This window comes from Dama dama, chromosome 17 (assembly GCF_033118175.1).
Source record: "Dama dama isolate Ldn47 chromosome 17, ASM3311817v1, whole genome shotgun sequence".
NCBI lineage: Eukaryota > Metazoa > Chordata > Mammalia > Artiodactyla > Cervidae > Dama > Dama dama.
In genome coordinates, this window is record NC_083697.1 from 66,411,615 (window position 1) to 66,435,721 (window position 24,107).

Consider the following 24,107-nt stretch of genomic DNA (forward strand, 5'->3'; position numbering starts at 1 on the left):
AATGCCTCAGGGGAGATCTGATTATTGTGGCCTGCTGGCAGCAAGGATCCCGTCAGGTCAGGTCAGCCAAAATCGTTCCTTACCCCTGGTGTTTCCTCTTAGTGATTTTCTATCCATCGACCACAACCCCTTCTCCTTTGGTGTAAACTGATTTCAGAATTAAGCCCAGTTCAGTACTAATGTCTCTTTCCCCCTGTAGCAATAGTTCCTGAGTGAACTTTGTTTTCACCAGTTTTTGTCAGGCTCTGGTTTTTCTTTAACAACAGGGAAGTCTTCTAAATCAGAGGTAAACACTTCTGGTGATCTACCATCAGGGTAACCTTTAGGACACTGATCGATGCCTTCATTTGGCTGGTTATGTCAGTGATGGCTGGTATATAAAAAGGGAAAGCCCCAGAGGATCTGATGTTTTTTGAAACAGATATCTAGAACATCTTTTCACTCTAGTAATTTAGCACTTACTAAATTTATTACATGGAACTAGGAGAGTTCCACCATAGAGTTTCTGGGACAGCTAAAGTCACTGTTCTTTCAATTTTACTTCATAAACATCTCCTTTGTAGAGTATATAGGAACACTTGTTGACAGAAGATTGAGTTGGAATTGATTTAAGTAAATGTCTGTACTGTTATTTTAATCCCTCATCAACAACAATACAAGCATACTAAAGCTAAGGCACACCTTTTCTCATCTTGGCAGATTTTGTATTATGAATTCCATTGCTCAGTAATCTACTTTCCTTTAGGATTTGTCTTCTGCTCCTCAATTCCATTAAATGTAACTTATTCAGAGAAACTTATTTTTGAACAAGGCTAATTTTTTTCCCCCAAGGAACACTGGCACCCAAGAAAATCAATGGGTTCTTTTCCTACCTACACACACTAAATGATTCAAAACTTTGACAGGTTTTCACTGACTGAATAATTTAAGACAGATAAACATTCAAATATAAAAATAAACATTTACAAAAAGGAAAATAAACCACAGTAACAACAGAACAAATACAGTAAGTGATTAAAATATTTGACAGCAGACAAAAATGTAAGCACTAAAAATTTTAAAATTTTAAAAGAATTAGAAAAATAAACAGAAGTATTTATTAATAGTGATATACAAACAGTGTAGAGTTGTTTCTCATTATTTATGCTAGTTATGTTCTATATAGTCACCATGAATGCTGAATTAGTAAATACTGACCCACTGTTCCCAGGGGAAATACATAGTTAGGTTCTGAGAGGCTTTAGTCACACTTTTGTCAATCAATATATAATTTTGTTTTGTGTGTATTTCTGTTTAAAGATATTTAATATATATTTCTAATTTATTGAATCACAAAAGCAAGGCAGCTCAAACCTAAATGAAGCTTATCTAACAAATACATTTTCTCTAGAAGTCATCATAGACTTTTTTAACTTTTAGATAGTACTTCAGCACTATGTTTGCAAGCCATTTTAAGCAACATAATCAGCTAAGAAGCACAAAAACATATAAATTACAGCATTAAATAGAACACAAAAAGAGTTTTCATTCTCAGATTTAAAAACAAAGCAAAGTATTACCTTGTTCAGATTCAGCTGGAAACATGAGCATCAGGAAAGTTAAACTCTTCACTACTTTATGCATGTTTGCAAATGATCACAGAAAGATATTTGTTAACAGGGGGATTGTAAATAGAAATTAGAAAGTTGGAAAATTTGCAAATATGGAATCTGTAAATAATGAGAATCTACTTAAATAAAGTGTAATATTATAAATTAAGAAATTGGAAAATCAAAACCCCAGTGAGTTCAAAGAAGTCAAGAAATGAGCATCAGTGAAAGTTGTTCTGAGGTAGCTCTCTTGGATTTGGATAAAGAACATAGAGGCAGAGAGAAAAAGCATTGGCTTCATTCATTCATTTCATTTACCTTCTGCCTCAGGCAATTGAATGCAGTAGGTAGAATTAGAGGTAGGGTAGAGTAAGGTAGGGCCCTGATCAACATATCACATAGCTCAGATAGGCAGGCTAACCTGATGCTTTATGTAAATAAACATGAAACATTATCCTGGAAAAATTTAATGCTTTATCTACCTGTATTTGTATATACTTTTTATGTGATTTTGTATTTTGAGGTTTTTTTAACACTACTAAGATTTCCATGAGTATTATACTCTTCCTCAAATTACTTGTTTCAGGTAATGGGTATTCACTCCTTTGGGAAGATTTATTCTTTTTGAGATACATGATTTATAAAATTGGTAAAATATAAAAATTTGATTAAATCTAAAAATATCAGAGGTCTGCAAGGAGATCCAACCAGTCCATCCTAAAGGAGATATGTCCTGGGTGTTCATTGGAAGGACTGATGCTGAAGCTGAAACTCCAATACTTTGGCCACCTCATACGAAGAGCTGACTTATTGGAAAAGACTCTGATGCTGGGAAAGATTGAGGGCAGGAGGAGAAGGGGACAACAGAGGATGAGATGGCTGGATGGCATCATTCACTTAATGGACATGGGTTTGAGTAAACTCCGGGAGTTGGTGATGGACAGGGAGGCCTGGCGTGCTGCGATTCATGGGGTCGCAAAGAGTCGGACACGACTGAGCGACTGAACTGAACTGAACTGATGACAAACTCACAGCTAACATCACACTCAGTGATGAAAGGTTGAAAGCCTTTGTTCTAAAATCAGGAATAAGACAAAGATGCCCACTCTCACCACTTCTATTTAACATAGTACCGGATGTACGAGCCACAGCAATCAGATAACAAAAAGAATTAAAAATCATCCAAATTGGAAGGGAAAAAATAAAACTGTCACTATTTGTAGATGGCATGATACTGTGCATAGTAAAGCCTAAAGTCTTCACCAAAAAAAAGAAAAAGAAACCAACCAAACAAAAAGTGAATAGAATTAATAAATGAATTCAGTAAAGTTGCAGGATATGAGATTAATATACAGAAATCTGTTGCTTTTCATTTGCTAATAAAGAGCTATCAGAAAGAGAAAGCAAGAAAACAATCCTGTTTAATATTGCATCAAAAAGCATATAATACCTAGAAATAAATTTAACCAAGAAGGTGAATGACCTGAACCAGCAGCAGGAAGTCTATTCAATAATATTCATGTGTATTACTCAGCCATAAAAAATCCTGCCATTTGCAACAATGTGGATGGACATAAAGAGTAAAACACTTAGTAAAATCATACAGAGAAAGACAGATACTCAATGTTATCATCTCTATGTGGAATCTAAAAATATAATATATATATATTTATATATTATATATATTATATTGTTTATATATATTATAAAAATATAATATATATATAAGAAAATAGAAACAGATTCACAAGTATAAAGTAGGAATTTGTGATTAACAGTAGGAAGAGGAGAGGACAAAACAGGGATACAGGATTAAGAAATACAAACTACTATGTAAAAAACAGGTAAGCAACATGAATGTTTGTACAGCACTGAGAAATATAGTTGTCATTCTGTAATAACTTTAAATGGAGTATAATCATAAAAATATTGAATCACTTGTCTGTTATGCACTTGAAACTAATGTAATATTATAGATCAGCTACCCTTTAACAAAAAAGAGGTATGTAACACGTAGTACATTCTCTATTTGAATTATTTGCTTTCTGAGTAGTATTTTTAATTTCAGGAATTTGGAGTAATCACTTCAGTGTTTTTTTGAAGCATTCTTATAAACTGGATAAGCAACAATTGTTTTTTAAGACAGAAATGCCCTAATTTGCCTAAATTTACTGTTTTTTCTTGATGAACACAAATTATTTTCAAATTACTTTGAAGCATACTCATGACATTTTTTTTTCTCTAGTTTGCAACACAGTTTTTTAACGTAAGCTATTAGTGGATAATATAAATTTTTTGTCTTGGTTTACAGGAACCACAAAGGACACATTCTCTAATATGTGCCATGTTTAACACAATGCTTGTTTGACACATTGTATGGATCAATAAGTGGGCATAATTAAGAAACCAGGCTTAATAATGAGATAAATTAATTTCTATTTTCAATGAAATAATCTAGTTATTTTTGGAAAGCTCTTATTTCATTCACATCAGATTTATAATTAAAATGGTAAATTAACTCTCCAGGCAAGATTTCAGATTTTCATTCTTTTCAAACTCTACAGTTAGAAGAAAAATGAACCAATAATTTCTAACAGAATTTTGAAAACACCCCAATGAAAATTGGAATTCACTAAGAAAGACAGTTGTAACAATACAAGGTGTTACTGTGTGAGGCGAGCAGAAGTAACGTAGCTTAGATTAGGAGTAGACCTTCTTACTTGGTACCACTGTTTTCCAATTAGGACCAATTAGCTTTCACTTAATACTGACCGCTGTTTGCCAATTAGAAAATTAGGAACGGGGCGGAACCCGCCAGGAAAGTCCCGCGCGCGCAAAAGTATTGACCAATGAAATTGCTTTGCAAACGTGTAACCAATCCGCTTCTCACCCTATAAATTTGTGTAACAGCTTGGGCTCGGGGCTCTCTGACCCGCACCACTGCGTTGGTTGCGGGCGGAGAGTCCTGGCTCAAGTCAGTAATAAACTTCCCTTCCTGCGAGTTGCATTGTCTTGGAAGCCTTCTCTCTTCCCGCTCGGGGATTCGGACATCGGGCATAACAACTGCGGTATCAATTCAAATAAGAAGTCTAAGGATAGATAATATCAGGAATGAAAAACATGCATTAAAATTGAACATATGAAAACATTTTAGAAATAAAACCTTTTGACCATGTCAACAAAACTAAACTGAAGACAGTCTCTGTATCTTACTACGAAATGAGATTGCCAGCTCTGATGCATTTTTCCACTTTCTTCCACCATAGTTGCATTAGCATTTCTCACTTACACACCAGTGGCATCACACAGGTACCACTATCATTTTTCAGAATAAAAATTAAAGCTACTCTGTTGTCCTAGTAAATACAACAATATCTTGATACTTAGATTTCTTCAAAACAAAATGTTCTAAGACTAGAGCTGAAAATCGCTCTTCATCCTTATGTGCTGTGATTGTTACATTTTCATAGAATGAACTTGAAAGTTAGGAAGTTGACACAACCTTTTAAAAAGCCTCTGTTTTCAAAGCCTTCTAAAAGCCTCTGTTTTCAAAGGCAATATAATCCCTTAAAAATATTAACAGGACTGTCAATAATCTAGAGTTTTGCTGGGTTTGCTAAAACGATAATTTTTTTTTAATTACAGCAAACTTAATTTGAGAAAAAGAATTTCAAAAGTTATATTGATTCAGATTCATTATGATGTATAAGTAAATTCATGCTCAGAATCATAATTGCAGGCACTGAAACATTCTTAGTGATTAAAGATGTATTTTAGCATTTCATGCTGTCATGTTGGACTCTTTGCAACCCCATGGACTGTAGCCCACCAAGCTCCTCTGTCCATGGGATTCTCCAGGCAAGAATACTGGAGTGGGTTGCTATTCCCTTCTCCAGGGATCTTCCTGACCCAGGGATCAAATGCAAGTCTCCCCCATTGCAGGCATATTCTTTACCACATGACCCACCAGGGAAGCCCACTAAGATGAACAGGTACCTTTATATACTTTAGAGAGCTTTTAGTCAAGGCTGAATGAGAGTCACACTTGCATAATAATCAGTTAACAAGAGATCATCAAGAAAGTAGAGTCTGAATTCCTAAGCGTTTCCAACGTTTGCTTATAGTTGTACTTTTAAAATAGTTAACTGCTTCCTTCCCTCTGTCTGAAATTCTATATATACGTGATTAAAACATATCATCAGATTATAACTAGTAGCAGATACCAGAATAGGCATCCATCTTTCTCTGAAAATTTCAGACTCACAACTTTTAGAATGAGGCAGAAATTTAGTCGATGGTTTCCCAGCCCAACACAAATAAAGCTACCTCTTCTCTGACTGTTTGTGTCCTTGACTTTCCAGTCATTCTCCATCCTTCACTAAGGATTTCCACACCTGGATCATGGACACCCTCCCTCTAGTGCCCTACTATTAAGATCAACATCCATGATGATTTGAACATTGAGATCCACTGAAGATCCATTTAGTATCACTCATAGTTTCTTGACCTCCTCAGTTAACCATCTACCTAATCTCAGTGGCACCCTCCATAACTACATCACTTCTAAACTTGATCCATTTCTAAACGTGGCCTTTTTTATCTCCACCCCCATCCTTCATCTCACTGCATTGCTATTCCACTCTGATCATTATAAACATAATGACTCCTACAGAAGACACTACAGTCTCAAGTTCTGTTTCCTCCAAACCCATCCCAAATTCTATGTTGCTGCACTGTGTTCATTCCCTTGCAAACCTAGAGCTCTTTCCTTATTTCTCCTTTCTCTTTATCACCTGACAAAATTCCAATCCTAGTGAAAGCCAGAATCTCATCTCTGTTTAGACAAACGTTGCTGTAGAGAGATATATAAAAGTTTCGACTGAAAATAACATTAACAGAAAATATTAGCATTCTTTCCTTAAAACTTAATTTTCCTACAACCTGTGACTACAGCCATGTGGCTCAGATGGTAAAGAAACTGCCTGCAATGCAGGAAACCTGGGTTCAATCCCTGAGTCAGGAAGATCCCCTGGAGAAAGGAAAGGCAACCCATTCTAGTCTCCTTGCCCGAAGGATTCCATGAACAGAGAAAGCTGGCAGGCTACAGTCCATGGGATCACAAAGAGTGGAACACGACTGAGTGATTAACATGTTTCTTTTCATGACTGCTATTTACACAATCTCATTCTTAACCCTCCTGTTCTCCTGAATACCAAGCAACATTTTCTATATTTCATAGAAAGATATAAATATCAGTTGAGATGTCCTTTTCTCAGTATGAATCCCAACAAGTCATTGATACCCAAACCACATACTCGGTTTTCCCACTTGCAACAATGCAAGAGGTGTTTCTGCCTTTGCTGCTGCTGTGATTCTGGATCCTATAACTCCTTGCAAAAGCCAATAGTTAGTTCTCTGACTCATCTCACTCAAATGCTCTTCAACATTTGACACAGATGATCATTCCCTGGTTTAAACATTTTCTTCTCTGGAATTCCAGGATATCACATTCTTATGAAATGTCTTCTTTTTTTCCATCGGGTTCCTTCTTTTACATGGCTTTTACTATTGTCTCCTTGTCCCTACTAGGCCTCTAAATATGAAAACTAGGATATTATCTTTAATGTTCTATCTATATATTGAATCTGCTTTTTATTTCATTTTGTGCATTCTAAATTATCTTATCCAGTTCAGCAGTTTCAAATATGATTCTAAGATTTTATCTCCATTCTGGCCTCTACCGTGAGTCTTGAGCTCTTAAACATGTATACTATCATTATGCATTTTCGTTATTTTATTTAATTTTAATTAATTTTAATGCTCAATGTCATTGCTTAATAATCATCTTTAATTAAACATGATGGATACAGAAGTCTTAACCTTTTCTCATTGAAATAATTTTCACTTAATTCTTCTATGACTCAGTAAATGATACCATTATTCATTTAGATGATTTATCATTGATTTTTATACTTTTCTCACAATGGTTTCTCTATTGTTTCCAATATATCAGCAAATCATACTATTTATATCTTCAAAATGCATTCATTTCTCAAAATTTCAGCTATTAATTTTATAGTTCAAGTCACCATCCTCTTTGACATCTAACATAAAAATAGCCTCTCATTTGATCTCCTTGTCTCTTTAAATGTGAGCCAGCATGATGGTTTTAAAATATAAATCAGAGCTTGACAATTTCACTGAACACCGTCACAAGTTTTCCTATTACTCTTAAAATAAAATCCAACTCCATTACAACGGCCTGAGCTGTATCTGGCCTCTGATAGCTTCTCCAAATTCTTTCTCCTTTCCTCCCATCAGCCATTATGTGTTAGTAACTTTATTGAATTTTTTAAATTTTTTTCTGTTTTCCTCTATGTAATCATGAAAAGCATGTTGCCATCCAGGATCTATGAATTTGAGTTTCCTGTTTTTCAAGTTCTTTCTAGGAAATTCCTCCATTTCCTAATCCAGACTCAATTCAAATGATTCCTTCTCACAGAGCTTTCTCTGGCTACCTATTCTAAGCATCACTGTGAACACTGTATGTAATTTTCTTATTAACACTCATTATCTGCCAATATCTTACACATGTATTTGTTTTTATGTCCATTAACTATATCTCACTCTATATTATAAATGTTTTGTGAGAATTCTTCTTTTTTCTATTCTAGCAACAAAGAAAGAGTCTAGCACATAAAAGGCAATCAAAATTTAGTCACTTTCTGATTGCAGAAGATCTACTGCAATCTTTAGTATTTGTTTGTTTGCCAGAGAGAGAGAGAAAGGAGTATAGATAGATAGATATTAAAGATCATCATAGGTTATACTCCTTCCTTTCCCAAAGAAAGAGTTGTGTAAGTGTTCCATCAAGGAGACTTCATGTTTGATCATTTTTTCCGTGATTATTTTAAAGTCCATCCCATTGTTAAGTGGTGATTTGGAAGTACTCCTTTAGGAATTTTTAATAAAACTTAACCTATGAAGAGGTATACATTAAACTTTGAAAGTGAAAGTGAAGTCGTTCAGTCGTGTCCGACTCTTTGCGAACCCCATGGGCTGTAGCCTACCGGGCTCCTTAGTCTATGCAAATTTTCCAGAAAGAGTACCAGAGAGGGTTGCCATTTCCTCCTCCAGGGGATCTTCCCGACCCAGGGATTGAGCCCGAGTCTCCTGCATTGCAGGCAGACGCTTTACCGTCTGAGCCACCAGGGAAGCCCCATGCATTAAACTTTAGGATTCAGTAGATATTTGTACAGGGCTTGACATGCACCAGGAACTGTGTCCAGTGTAATGGTCAAGAAAAACTACGTCTCCTATCTTCACAGGGCTTGATATTAGTGAGATAAGTATAATTTAAAAGTCTGATGCCAAGGAACCCAAGGAAATACAGTATTTGAGGAATGAAAGAAAAATGGGAAGCTGTGTATTCCGTGCATGTTGAGTAAGGTAAGTACTGAAATACGTATACTGAATTCAATAGCCAGGAAATTAATATGCTGAATAGGAGCGGATTTAGTAGAGATATTAAGGAAAGAAGTGTGAAATTCTTATTATATTAGGATTACAATGAGTATAACTCCTTAAAAATGGTAGATAAAAGCATGTACATAAAGTAAAAAAAAAACTTTTTTGCTCTATTTCAAATAAAGAGAACGTAAAAAAAAAAATGAAAATACTGCTGGAATGAGCTAATCGGGAGAGACAAACTGAAGATAAAATAGAGAAATGAGAACCATTTTAAGTATCAGTGTCCTAATAAGGGCGAAAGATATGAAAATTCAAAACAAATAGACCTCGAGAGGAGCTCCAATTAGAAGGAGATGCTGGCTATGGATTCACGTAGGTTTGTAGGTTTGGGAGAAGATGACAAAGAGGTTACAAGTGATGGTTTGCATTCTCTTCCCTGTGCTGTGCTGGGCTTAGTCGCTTAGTCGTGTCCGAGTCTTTCTGAGCCCATGGACTGTAGCCCACCAGGCTCCTCTCTCCATGGGGATTCTCCAGGAGTGGGTTGCCATGCCTTCCTCCAGGGGATCTTCCCAAACCAGGGATTGAACTCAAGTCTCCTGCATCGCAGGTGGCTTCTTTACCGCCTGAGCCACCAGGGCGGCCCAAGAATACTGGAGTGGGTAGCCCATCCCTTCTCCAGGGGATCTGCCTGGCCCAGGGATTGAACTGGGGTCTCCTGCATTGCAGGCAGATTCTTTACCAGCTGAGCTACCAGGGAAGCCCAAAAGGTGCCCCTAGGAAGTATAAAAAAAAATCTGTCCAGTACATAGGGCATAAAGAAGGAATAACAGGTTTGGGAAGGACAGAGAACATTTTAAATAAATACAGGAAATAGGAGAAGATTTGAGACAGAGAAAAGGACTGCTAAATTACATGAAACAGTGTTGTCAAACAGAACTTTCTACAGTAATGAAAAGTTTCTATACCTCTACTGTCCAAAACTATAACCACTAAGCTTGAGGCCACTGGGCACTTGAAATGTGTCCAGAGCAACTGAGAAACTTTTAAATTGCATTTCAGCTCAATTAATTTAAATATAAATAGTCACATTTGCTTAGTGGCTATCATAATAGATGGGCAAGTATGGAGCATCTAATTGGAGATTATAACCATTAATCTATAATAAGGAGGGAATTTTTTTTTCTGACAACTTAAATCTGAGATAAAACAGGAAAGTATACTGAGATTCAACCATATGTGGTTGGATTGAAGACAAGGTCTTGGATCAAGAGTCTTGGAAATGAGTCAGTTCTTCACGTCAGGTGGCCATAGTATTGGAGCTTCAACTTCAGCATCAGTCCTTCCAATGAATATTCAGGACTGATTTCCTTTAGGATGGACTGGGTGGATCTCCTTGCAGTCCAAGGGACTCTCAAGAGTCTTCTCTTACACCACACTTCAAAAGCATCAGCTCTTCAGTGCTCAGCTTTCTTTATGGCAAACTCTCACATCCATACATGACTACTGGAAAAACCATATTTTGACTTGATGGACCTTTGTCAGCAAAGTGATGTCTCTGCTTTTTAACATGCTGTCCAGGTTGGTCATAGCTTTCCTTCCAAAGAGCAAGCATCTTTTAATTTCATGGCTGCAGTCACCATCTGCAGTGATTTTGGAGCCCAAAGAAATAAACTCTGCCACGGTTTCCATTGTTTCCCCATCTATTTGACCTGAAGTATGGGACCGGATGCCATGATTTTAGTTTTCTTAATGTTCTGTTTTAAGCCAGCTTTTTCACTCTCCTTTTTCACTTTCATCAAGAGGGTCTTAGACCCTCTTTGCTTTCTGCCATTAGGGTGATGTCATCTGCATACCTGAGGTTATTGACATTTCTCCCAGCAGGCTTGATTCCAACTTGTGCTTCATCCAGCCCAGTGTTTCTCATGATGTACTCTGCATATAAGTTAAATAATCAGGGTGACAATATACAGCCTTGATGTACTCCTTTTCCTATTTGGAATCAGTCCGTTGTTCCATGTCCAGTTCTAACTGTTGCCTATTGACTTGCATACAGGTTTCTCAGGTAAGGTGGTCTGGTATTCCCATCTCTTTAAGAATTTTCCACAGTTTGTCATTATCCACACAGTTAAAAGGCTTTGGAGTAGTCAGTAAAGTAGAAGTAGATATTTTTCTGGAACTCTCTTGCTTTCTCTGTTAATTTCCAAGGCAAATCATTCAATATCACAGTAATTTAAGTCTATGTCCTGACCAGTAATGCTGAAGAAGCTGAAGTTGAACAGTTTTGTGATGACCTACACAAACTTCTAGAACTAACACTAAAAAAAGATGTCCTTTTCATCATAGGTGACTGGAATGCAAAAGTAGGAAGTCAAGAGATAACTGGAGTAACAGGCAAGTTTTACCTTGGAGTACAAGATGAAACAGGGCAAAGGCGAGCAGAGTTTTGCCAAGAGAACGCACTGGTCATAGCAAAGACCCTCTTCCAACAACACTAGAGATGACTCTACACGTGGACACCACCAGACGGTCAATACCAAAATCAGAATGATTGTATTCTTTGCAGCCAAAGATGGAGAAGCTCTATACAGTCAGCAAAAACAACACTAGGTGCTGACCATGTCTCATGCACTCCTTATTACAAAATTCAGACTTAAATTGAAGAAAGCAAGGAAAACCACCAGACCATTCAGATTTGACCTAAATTAAATCCCTTATGATTATACAATGGAAGTGACAAATAGCTTCAAGGGATTAGGTCTAATAGACAGAGTGCCTGAAGAGCTATGGACGGAGGTTTGTGACATTGTACAGGAGGCAGTGGTCAAGACCATCCACAAGAAAAATAAATGCAAAAAGAGGAAATGGTTGGCTGAGGAGGTCTTACAAATAGCTGAGGAAAGAAGAGAAGGGAAAGCCAAAGGAGAAAAGGAAAGATACAGCCCTCTGAAAGCAGTGTTTCACAGAATCAGAGGAGAGATAATAAAGCCGTCCTAAGTGATCAATGCAAAGAAATAGAGGAAAATAATAGAATGGGAAAGACTAGAGATCTATTCAAGAAAATTAGAGATACCAAGGCTATATTATATGCAAAGATGGGCACAATAAAGGACAGAGATGGTATGGACCTAACAGAAGCAAAAGATAGTAAGAGGTGACAAGAATACACAGACAAATTATACTGAAAAGATCTTCACGACCCAACCATGATGGTGTGATCACTCACCTAGATCCAGACATCCTGGAATGTGAAGTCAAGTGGGCCTTAGGAAGCATCACTACAAACAAAGCTAGTGGAGGTGATGGAATTCTAGCTGAGCTATTTTAAATCCTAAATGATGATGCTTTGAAAGTGTTGCACTCAATATGTCAGCAAATTTGGAAAACTCAGCCGTGACCACAGGACTGAAAAGTTCAGTTTTCATTCCAATCCCAAAGAAAGGCAATGCCAAAGAATGTTCAAACTACTGCACGATTGCACTCATCTCACATGATAGCAAAGTAATGCTCAAAATTCTCCAGGTGAGTCTTCAACAGTGCGTGAACCAAGAACTTTCAGATGTTCAAGCTAGGTTTAGAAAATGCAGAGAAAATCAATGCATGGTTCAAAAGTGGAATGATTGATTCCTTAAAAGTAGAAATCCCATCACACTGGCATGGATGGCGTAAATAACTGCTTTCAGTTGCTTTTCATTCACCCTTAGATTTATTCATCAATTAAACATTTATTGAGCACCTTCAGTGTGTCCAGTGATCCAGATTTAAAGAAGAATTGAATTTCATTGCCCCTGCTATTAAGAAACTTACATTCCAGTGTGAGAGACTGAGGAATAATGTTACAGGGAGACTTATGTCAATTATTTTAGTCTTTAAGTATATACATATATATATATATATATATTAAAGTATTTTATCTAAAATTATACAGCTCTATGTCCATATCATGTAATTATGATGATCTTATTTAATTTTGAATTGATCACAGTTTCCTTAATCAGGAGTTGCACTATAATTAATTCAACCTGTTAGCAATAAAACTTTCAAGTTTATTTGGCAGTGTTAAACTCCAAAACCCCCGAAGTGCTATTAACTGTTTTGATTGTTTCTTACTCCCAACTGCTTGATTCCTACTCCTACGTGAGTGCAGTGCTCTGAGCCCTAAGAAAACTGGGGAATACACACTAATTCCTTATCAGGGGCAGTGGTTGCTCTGCCAGAATCATTGAGCAGTAGTGGCCTCACTACTTTGGCCTCATATACATTTTTCTCTAGGGGACCTTTTGATGCCAGTAACCTAACTAAGGTCTTTTGCATTATCCTTAGGGGACATTCACAGCATATCTTTACCTTTCATTAATACAAACTTTTCTTCAAATTTCTAGATTTAACAGAATTCCCATGATATGCTATTGTTCAGTCGCAAAGTGGTGTCCGACTCTGCGACTCCACAAACTGCAGCAAACCAGGCTTCCCTGTCCTTCACTCTCTCCTTGAGTTTACTCAAACTCATGTCCATAATTAAATCTATGAACATTGGTTCTTTTTGAGATAACCACTACAGAAGACACAAATGCCTCTGGAATTAAAGCTTGATAAAAGCTATTTTATCAACATGATGCACTTGCTCTGGTACCAAATATTCTAAACACAAAACTACAGAATGTATCATATTTTGATAGGATTTTAAAATTATCTAGTAGCACTACTTTGTTCTTGCTTCATCACATCAAGTAATGCAGTCTACAAATAATGACAATCATGTCATTTTTGTTAATTTTGTCCCCAATAAAATAAACCCTGAAGTCTATTTTAGGCATATGCTGACTTTGCTGTCTGTGTCTTCATTGTATCTCTTGCCTAATCATTTTCCTAATATTTCTTTTATCACTATTTCTGTAGAAAACTTCATAATTTAACCCACACATATTTGTTTTATATTCTGCAGTTAATTATAGCCCATGATTCCTCATTTACATTTTCTGTATTTAGTGAATTTTGAATTGTCTTAAATATCAAGCAAATTTCTCCACTTTAGATTGAAAGGGATTTCAAATCCGCTTTCTCTTAATTGCTTTCTACAGTTCTTTATCCATCCTAGTGAGATCATCATACAGCTTTCTCCAGTTTTCTCCTTAGGTTTTTAGAAAAATATATCAAAAGATTTCCCTTTATCCATATCCTCATGCATCTGTTTCTGTATCTTCATGTATAAGGTACTCTTTGTGATACAGACTTGATGGTGGTTATTTTCCTCAAACTAAGAACATTTTATTTGGTTTGGGAGTTTGCCAACGTATAAAGTAATGAAAGGGAGGGTGTAGGTAATTATCTCTTGATCAACAAATAGATGACATCTTTTACCTGAGTGGGGACCACAACTATTTTGATCGTCACTGTGTATACCTAGTGTTAAGGGGGAAAAAGCTCAATATATTATTGAATAGATGAATAATAAAATCTCTTAGGTACTTAAGTGAAAAATCAGCTGATACAAAGAGCTTCTGGTCTAATTAACAGTATCTATCATTAAAGATAAAGATTTTTACTGATCTAATGTAGACTTTTCCCAGTGAATAGATCTATGACCACATGAAGTTAATAAACAAAACCACCTTCTTAGCAAATGCACACACACACACGCACAGACACACACACACACACACACACAGAAAACCAGCAATCCCTACCACGGAGACCCAGCAAGGCTTTCCCTGAATCCTATAGGACTTTACTTTGAGGATTTCATTTCCCTGTTCACATTGTGCCATCGGCAGGTCCATAACTTTGATTTTTGTGGAAACTGTTGTTTGAAAGTTTGGAGACCCAAAAGCAGAACCTAAATACTCAAAATCTCATTTAATGATGGCAAGTTTTCCTGAATAGTTCCAAGTGGCAGGAAGCAAAAAAAAATGTGTTTCAGCTTGCCATATTGTCTTCCAGGGAAGCTCTTTTGTTCATGGAAAGTCTTTCTGGACTCTTAAGAATTTGCCTAACTAGACATGTTAATTTTTGATGCTCTTGTGAGTTTCTCTCTTTTTAATGTTTTCACTTTTTATTTTCCTTCCCTGTTTTTCCAGAACTTCAGAGACGTCTAGTCAGACAACATCTTATTTTGGAAGATATACTTGCATTATTTAGGCTTGTTTGGCTCTTCAGTCAATTATATTAATATTCATCTTGGAAAATGGCTACTCAGCAACAAACTTACATTTCCCAGCCTCCCTTTCTGTCAGCATGGCCAAAAGATTAAGTTCCGGTCAGTGGGAAGGAGGTGAAACTTATCATGTAGCAGATTCCAGAAAACTTCCTTAGGAGGACACTGGCAGAAGTTTTGCTTCTTTATTTTCCATTGATCCTCCATCCTGCTGTTTAGAACATGGATACCTGAGATGTAAAAGTCACTCTCTTAAACTAAGCTATTGAAGTATCATTGAGCAGCAAGGTTGAAGAAGTCTAATTTCTTGAGTTGCAATATGAAGAGGATTTATTTTTCTTGAATTATAATTTAATATCTTGTAAATTACTTTTGTTCTGTTTACAAACGTATCAGCAGAAATTCATTGTGTGGAAAATGATAGGGAATAAAAATAAATAAAATATCCGAGCATTATTAGATGCAAAAAAATGGTCTCCATTTCAAATAAAAGTTAGTCCTCCCTTGGAATCTTATGCAATATAATTTATAAATTGAAGATGTACTTCAGAAGTCATTGTGGATATAGTGTAGGTGGTATATCATTTGACTGTTCCTTGAATAGAAGTTATTAATTTGAACCCCATTTAGTCAGAGTTTGTGATAATCTGAAAGAAACTCTTCATTACCTAGGGAAAATGACTTTAAATTTGACAATATAAACTAAGTTAACTGATTTTCATGTGCCATTTTATATGTAAGCAAAGATAGTCTAATTTCTGCTAAAAGCAACTCCCTAAACACCTAATTTAGAGAGTACTTATTTATGCCTGAGTTCCTATGTGACCAGAATATGAAGAATATTCTGTTTCTTATGAACTATTCCCTGAAGAAAATATATTAATAGTTTAGAAAAGTTTCACTTCAGACAAATGAACAGAAGGAAGATTTTCAGAAATTTTAGCTGCTTTTCAAGGAAAGACTCTCAAAATATATGAGGTCAAATAAAGTATAACCTATGAGGCCAAATAAAGTATAAACTTCTGGTTCCATCTGAAAGAGTCTAACAGAGGAGTTGTAGGTGCTGGCCAGAGGGATGCTGCGACACTTGTGCTTTAGTTAATAATTTAGTGAACAGTTAATAATTCACAGAAAATCTTCAGTAATCTGACCCATTTCTCTTAATATTACAAATATATTTATCTAACCCCACTTCTTAGAGTACATCTTTCAAATATCATGGCATATAATTAAAATGTATTTGAGAGTTTATTAGATGATTTCTTTATTTTTAAGTCAAAGAATTGGTAGCAACTCAGTATTCATAGGCTTCCCAGGTAGCTCAAATTGTGAAGAATCTGCCTAAAATGCGGGAGACCTGGGTTCAATCCCTGGGTTGGGAAGATTCTCTGGAGATTGGCATGGCAACCCACTCCAGTATTCTTGCCTGGAGAAGCCCATGGACAGAGGAGCCTGGCGGGCTACAGTCCACGGGGTCACAAAGAGTCAGACACGACCGAGCAACTAACATACACACAGTGTTCGCTCACAAGGGACTGATTAAGTCAGCTGGGAAACAGTCTCACAATGGAATGCCTGCAACTGTTGAAAATACAAAGGAAAAAAGTAATAAGGAAACTCTCCATGTGCTAATGTGAACAGATTTCCAAGATATTCAGTTGAACACTATGAAACTGACGAGTCAAATATAATAGTACTTGGGCAGCTTTATTTAATTCTTATTACTCATTCTAAAACTAACAAACAGAAAACCAGACTATGTACATGTTATGCTAACTTTTGTAAGAAATGGGAGGAATGTAAGATTACTTATGATCATATTTCCTTGGAAACAGAGACAGTAATAAAATGAGTTACTTAAGTGGTAGAGTAGGAGGAGGCAGTATTAAGAGTGAGGATTGTCACTTTGAACATTTGCATATGATTTCATTTTCTAATCAACTGTATTATTTTAAAAAGTTTTATTTTGTCTACATTAAACACAATAAATTTTGTCAGCCCTTATGTTCTTTTTCAGAAGAATCTGTGCTATGAATCCTAATAAATAAAAAAATACCTGAGTCATTGCTTTCAAGATGTTCCTTGTCAAATCAAGTATTCAATAATATAGTTTTAGAATTATAGAAAGCTTGAGCTTTCAAATACATTACCTAAAAATGGCATTCTCTTCATATCATTTTGTAGCTGAAAAGTATGCACATATAGCTTAACTTTCAGTATCATGCCTGAAAATTAAAATATTTTGTAACAGTATTACTATCAGCACAGCTTATGAGTCTCTCCAACAAAATACTTAATGCTATCTTTCCCTTTACTATATATATAAATATTATAAGAGAGTAAATTGTTATTAAGAGAAAAATCTACCACATTTAATAAGCACCTGCTAAGACTGTGGGTCAGTGTTTTTGATGAAACATTTACCAGCTACTTATTATAATTTGCATCATTAGGTCTTTTAAACTGCAGCTCCCATAAGAAGAAAAACATTTTCTTAACCCATTTTGTAAGTGTTTATCATGCCTGCTGCTTTTCAGCTGTGAAAGCATCATTTATTACATTCACGGGTTTTTATGAAGAAAGAGACTGGATGAGCTTTTCTACTAACAGTCCTTCCCATTTGATTATATCATTCTACCCTTTAGTGTATACGGAGAATTTGAATTCATTCAGCTGAAAATGATTCCCTTTAGATCCTATACACATGTTTTCTGAGCCTTAAATTTTTGTATCTAAAGGGAAAATAGATGGAAGAAAAAAGGAAAAGGGTGAAACTATGAAAGGTGATTGATTGTCTGCATCTAACTATTAAATGAAGAAAGTATCTCTTATCTGTGTAATACCTGGCACTCTTGATGCTTAACTTGTATCAGAACCATTTAACGCCCTTTCAGTCAGTTGAGTTCAGTTGCTCAGTTGTGTCCAACTCTTTGCAACCCCACATACTGCAGCCAGCCAGCCTTCCCTGTCTTTCACCAACTCCCAGAGCTTGCTCAAACTCATGTGCATTGAGTCGGTGATGCCACCCAACCATCTCATCCTCTGTCGTCCCCTTCTCCTCCTGCCTTTACTCTTTCCCAGCATCAGGATCTTTTCCAACAAGTCAGCTCTTCCCATCAGGTGGCCAAAATATTGGAGCTTCAGCCTCAGCATCAGTCCTTCCAATGAATATTCAGGACTGATTTCCTTTAGGACTGACTGGTTTGGTCTCCTTGAAGTCCAAGAGACTCTCAAGAGTCTTTCTTCAACACCACAGTTCAAAAGCATCAGTTCTTTGGCACTTAGCTTTCTTTATTGTCCAACTCTCACATGCATACTTGACCACTGGAAAAACCATAGCTTTGACTAGATGGACCTCTGTTGGCAAAGTAATGTCTTTGCTTTTAATGTGCTATCTAGGTTTGTCATAGGTTAATGTCCTTTAGAAACCTGTAAGCTCTCTATGAGATACCTACTACTTTCAGACCCATTGTAAAGAAATAGAAACCTGAGAGGTTAAACAGTGTGTTCTACACCACACAGTATTATGTAGTAGAACCAGAAGTGAGCCCAGGTAGTGTGAGTTCGGAACCAGCACTATTAGATATTATGATATAAGGAATTAATGAATAATTAATGGAGTATGCACTACATTGACTGAATATATGGATGAATTGATAAGTGAATGAATAAAAAACAGTGTGTGTGTGTGTGTGTGTGTGTGTATACACCATCACCAAAAGCAAGATAATAAACATAGTTTTCATTCCCAAGAATTTCATCCTGACATTTTGTAATACCCTCTCCAGCCCCTCCCATCTACATCTGAATTGTTTTCATCAGTAGATGAGTTTTATATACATAGCGTCAAGCAGTGTGAACTCTCTTTTGTCTAAGGCTTCTTCCAATTGGCATAATTACTTTGAGATTCATTCACTGTCCTGCATGCATCAAAAGCTTATCACTCTTTTTTTTGTAGTACTACTCCCCTTTACTGATATATCACAGTTTGTTTAGCCTATCACTTGTTGATGAATATTTGATTCTTTCCAGTTTTGACTATTACAAATAATGCTGCTCCAAATATTCATTTAAAGGATTTTTATGATCATATGCTTTCTATTCTTCTGGTAAATACCTGCAAGTAGAATGCCTGAGTCACAAGGCAGGTACATTTTAGCTTTATAAAGAAAATGTCAAATTTTCCAAAATGGTGTACCCTTTTGTGTTCCTGATGGTGTTGTATCAGACTTTAAGTTCCTCTACATCCTTGTCGATACTTAGCATGGTCGGTTTTTTCTGTTGTAGCCATTCTGATAGGTATGCAGTGATAGATTTGTTGTTGTTGTTGTTGAGTCTCTAAGTCACGTCCGACTCTTTGTGATCCTATAGACTGTAGCCCATCAGGCTCCTCTGTCCATGGGATTTCCCAGGCAAGCATACTGGAATGGGCTGCCATATCTTTCTCCAGGGGATCTTCTCGACCCATGGATTGAACCCGCGTCTCCCACATTGCAGGCGGATTCTTTACCCTTGAGCCACCTGGAAAGCCAGTGATAGTTTAGTATGCTGTTCATTTGCATTTCCCAAATGACAAATTATATAAAACACCCTCTCAAATATCTATATGCCATCCACACATTACCTTTAGCAAAATGCTTAAGTCTGCCCATTTTTAAACTGCAATGATTGTTTTATTAGTGAGTTTTAAGAATATATTTTACTGAGTCTAAAATATACACATTGCACTAAAGATTCCACTCAGTATCAAGAAATAAAAAGTGGCATCCAGATTGGAAAGGAAGTAAAAATACCTTTATTTAAAGAAGACATGATTTTCTAGGTAGAAAATCTGACGGAATCCATAAAAATAGCTTATAGAACAAAAAGTGAGCTTAGTAGCATTTCAAAATGCAGTATAAAATGAAGTCTATTTTATATACTAGTAATAAACTATAAGAAATTGAAAGTAAAAACATACTATTTTAAAGACATCAAAATATATGAAATATTTACATATAAATCTGCCAAATATGTGTAAGATATACAACGAAGACTGCAAACCCTTGTTGTTTTAAAGAAATCTTAAATAAATGGAGAAATATACTTTGTTCAATGAGTCAGAAGACTCAGTATCATTATCATATAAATTCTCCTCAAACTGATGTATAGATTCAACACAATACCAATCAAAATTCCTGTAAAATTTTTTAAAAAAAGAAAGAAAGAAACCAACAAACAATTTTAAATTTCAGAATGCTTAGGGCCTGGAATAGCTAAAACCAAAATATCTTTTTCTTGGAAAATAAGAACAAAGTTGGAGGGCTAAGACTCCTGATCCCACAAATTGTGGCGTGGTTATTATAAAGCTGCCATGATCAAAAGAATCCAATATTGGTGCAAAAGTAGTGAAACAGATCAAAGGAGCAGAATAGAGAATCCAAATATAGACACACACATTTATAGACAACTGATTTCTGACAAAAGTTCAAAGGCAATTAATTCAATGTAGAAAGACTCTTCAGCAAATGATGTTGAATTAATTGGATATTTCTATTCAAAACAAAATATGAACCTTCATGCATCTTGTATCATGAACAAATATAACTCAACATGAATCATAGATCTAAATATAAAACTCAGCACTGTATAGTTCCTAAATGAAATAAAACTTTGTTGCCTTGGATTAGGGAAAGATTTCTTCACAATAGCTGTACAGGATAATCTATAAAAAAATAATTTGGTAAGCTAGGCTTCCTCAAAATTAAAAAGTTGCTGCCCTTCAAAAAATAACAATATTAAGAGAATGGAAAGACAAACCACAGACTCAGAAAAATAGTTGTCAACATATGCCTGAAATAATTTTATTTGTCTGTTCATTGCTATAAGCTACTAGAGGGCTAGTGTCTTATATACACTTTTAAATGCTGTATGTCTAACATTTAGGATAGTGCTATGAACATAACAGATCCTTAAAAAATATTTCTCTAATGAAAGAGTGATTGAATAAACTAAGAAACAAACAAATCAGCATATAGGTGAAAATTAAAGCTTTGGAAGACTTAAAAGGACGTAAGGATTACGTAAGTTCTGAGATAGGACTTGAAGTTCTGAATTTCTAACAAGCTCAGAAGATATCAAGGCTACTGGTCCTGGGACTACCCATGAAAGACAATGGCATAGAGTATTTAACTCAAAGATATATAGATGAAACTTAAATTGTAAGTGTAGAAATTAACTGTTTCTAGCTCTGGGGGTAGGTGATGGGCAGGGGAGCCTGGCGTGCTGCAGTCCATAGGGTCACAAAGAGTCAGACACGACTGGGAGATTAAATTGAATTTATGAAAGAATCGACAATATTCTCAATGAATTATTTTAATATATGAGGTCACCTGCTGAGGAATAATGGCATGGAAAAATAGAAGAGTATTCAGAGGAGGGAAAGATGAAAGGAAAGGAGAGTTGTTTTCAAAGAGGAAGATGGGTAAAATAATTGCAATGAATTTTGCAAATATCTATGGTGGCACTAGTGATAAAGAACCTGACTGCCAATGCAGGAGACATAAGAGGTGCAGTTTTGATCTCTGGGTCAGGAAGATCCCTTGGAGGAGGGCATGGCAACCCAATCCAGTATTCTTACCTGGAGAATCCCATGGACAGAGCAGCCTGGCAGGCCACAGTACATAGGGATGCTGAGAATCAGACAGGGCTGAACCATGGAGCACCCACACCTGCACTAGTAGAGAAAATAGGAAAATGTAGACTCTGCTAATGAGAGTCAATGTGCAAACAAATTAGCTCTTTAAAAGTATCATCTAAAAACTTCAGGTACCTCTTTCTCTCTGCTTATTTATTCTTCATTTCCCTCCAACCCTGCTGAAACCAGAAAATGAAGAAGCTCTAAAATGTAAATCAACTTGGTAGGCCTGCTTGTTAACAACTCCACGAAGGTTTTGATAAAGGAATGAGGTTGGAATTTAATTGTTCAAATGAGATTTGGGGATTTGCTTTAGATTTCATTAATGTGCTATACCTACCTTCCATTTCTATTGGGAGTGGAGAGTTGAGAGTAATGAACACATATTTGATGTTCAGGATGAAAAAAAATCAAACTGTCATCTAAGCATACATTTTACTGACTATTAAATTTTACATAACTTCAACATATTTTATTGAGAAGACAAAACATTTTAATGATGAGACCCTCCTAATCATATAAGCAACTCATTACATTGCTAAATAGCTCAGCCAGGCAACTCTTCCTTATACTGAAATCAAAGTATGTCTCCAATCAATTGTTCTGACTCATTCCTGTAGCTTCAGGGAATGTCAGTTCCAATTCCTCTTCCATGTTTCAGATTTTCCAATACATGAAAGAAAAAATCATTCTGCCAACTTCTCTGAAGCTGAATGTCTTCAGCACTTGCCAACGTTCTTCAAAGACCAGAGCTACCAACATTTCATTTTATTGTTCACACTGCTCTTAATTTGTCCTCATTGTCTGTATCCTACTGAGATTGTACCAACAGCAGTAAATAGTATCCTTAGGACACTGGAACAAAAGACTTCCTTAACCCACACATTATATATGTTTCAATATAGTCCAAATTAACAATGATGCTTTACAAGAGTTGTTCAGTTGCTAAGCATGTTCAGTTGCTAGCTCTTTGCAACCCTATGGACTACAGCATGCCAGGCTCCTCTGTCCTTCACTGTCTCCAAGAGTTGGCTCACATTCATGTCCACTGAGTCTGTAACGCCACCTAACCGTCTCATCCTCTGCCGCCCCCTTCTCTTTATGCCTTCCATCTTTCCCAGCATCAGTGTCTTTTCCAGTGAGTTGCCTCCTCACATCAGGTGGACAAAGTATTAGAGATTTAGCTTCAGCAACACTCCTTGCAGTGACTATTCAGGACTGATTTCCTATAGGATTGATTGGCTTGATTTCCTTGTGGTTGAAGGTACTCTCAAGAGTCTTTTGCAGCACCACAATTAGAAAGCATGAGTTTTTTGGTGGTCAGCCTTCATTATGGTTCAACTCTCACATCCATACATGACTACTGGAAAAACCATAGCTTTAACTAATGGATCTTTGTCAACAAAGTGATGTCTCTGCTTTTTAATACTCTATCTAGGTTTGTCACAGTTTTCCTTCTAAGGAGTGTCTTTGAATGTCGTGGCTGCACTCATCATCCATAGTGATTTTGGGGCCCAAGAAAATAAATTTTTCCACTTTTTCACCTTCTATTTGTCATGAAGTAATGAGATCAGATGTCATGATCTTAGTTTTTTGAATGTTGAGCTTTAAGCCAGCTTTTTCACTCTCCTCTACACCCTCAAGAGGCTCTTTAGTTCATTTTCTGCCATCAGAGTGGTACCATCTGCATATTTGGGGTTGTTGATATCTCTCCCGGCACTCTTGATTCCAGCTTGTGCTTCATCTAGTCCTGAATTTCACATGATATACTCTGCATATAAGTTAAATAAGCAGAGTGATGATATACAGCCTTGTCATACTCTTCTCATTTTGAACCAGTCCCTTGTTCTATGTCCAGTTCTGTTGCCTCTTGACCCACATATAGGTTTTCCCAGGAGACAGGTAAGGGTGTCAGCTATTCTCATCTGTTTAAGAATTTTTCACAGTTTGTTGTGATGCACACAGTCAAAGATTTTAGTGTAGTCAGTGAAGCAGAAGTAGATGTTTTTCTGGAACTCCCTCTCTTTTTCCATGATCCAGTGAATGTTGCAATTTAATCTCTGGTTCCTCTGCCTTTTCTAAACCCAGCTTATACATCTAGAAGCTCTTGGTTCATGTACTGCTGAAACTTGACTTGAAGGATTTTGAACAGAACATTTTTAGCATGTAAAGGGAGCACAATCATCTGGCAGTTTGAACATCTCTGGCATTGTGCTTCTTT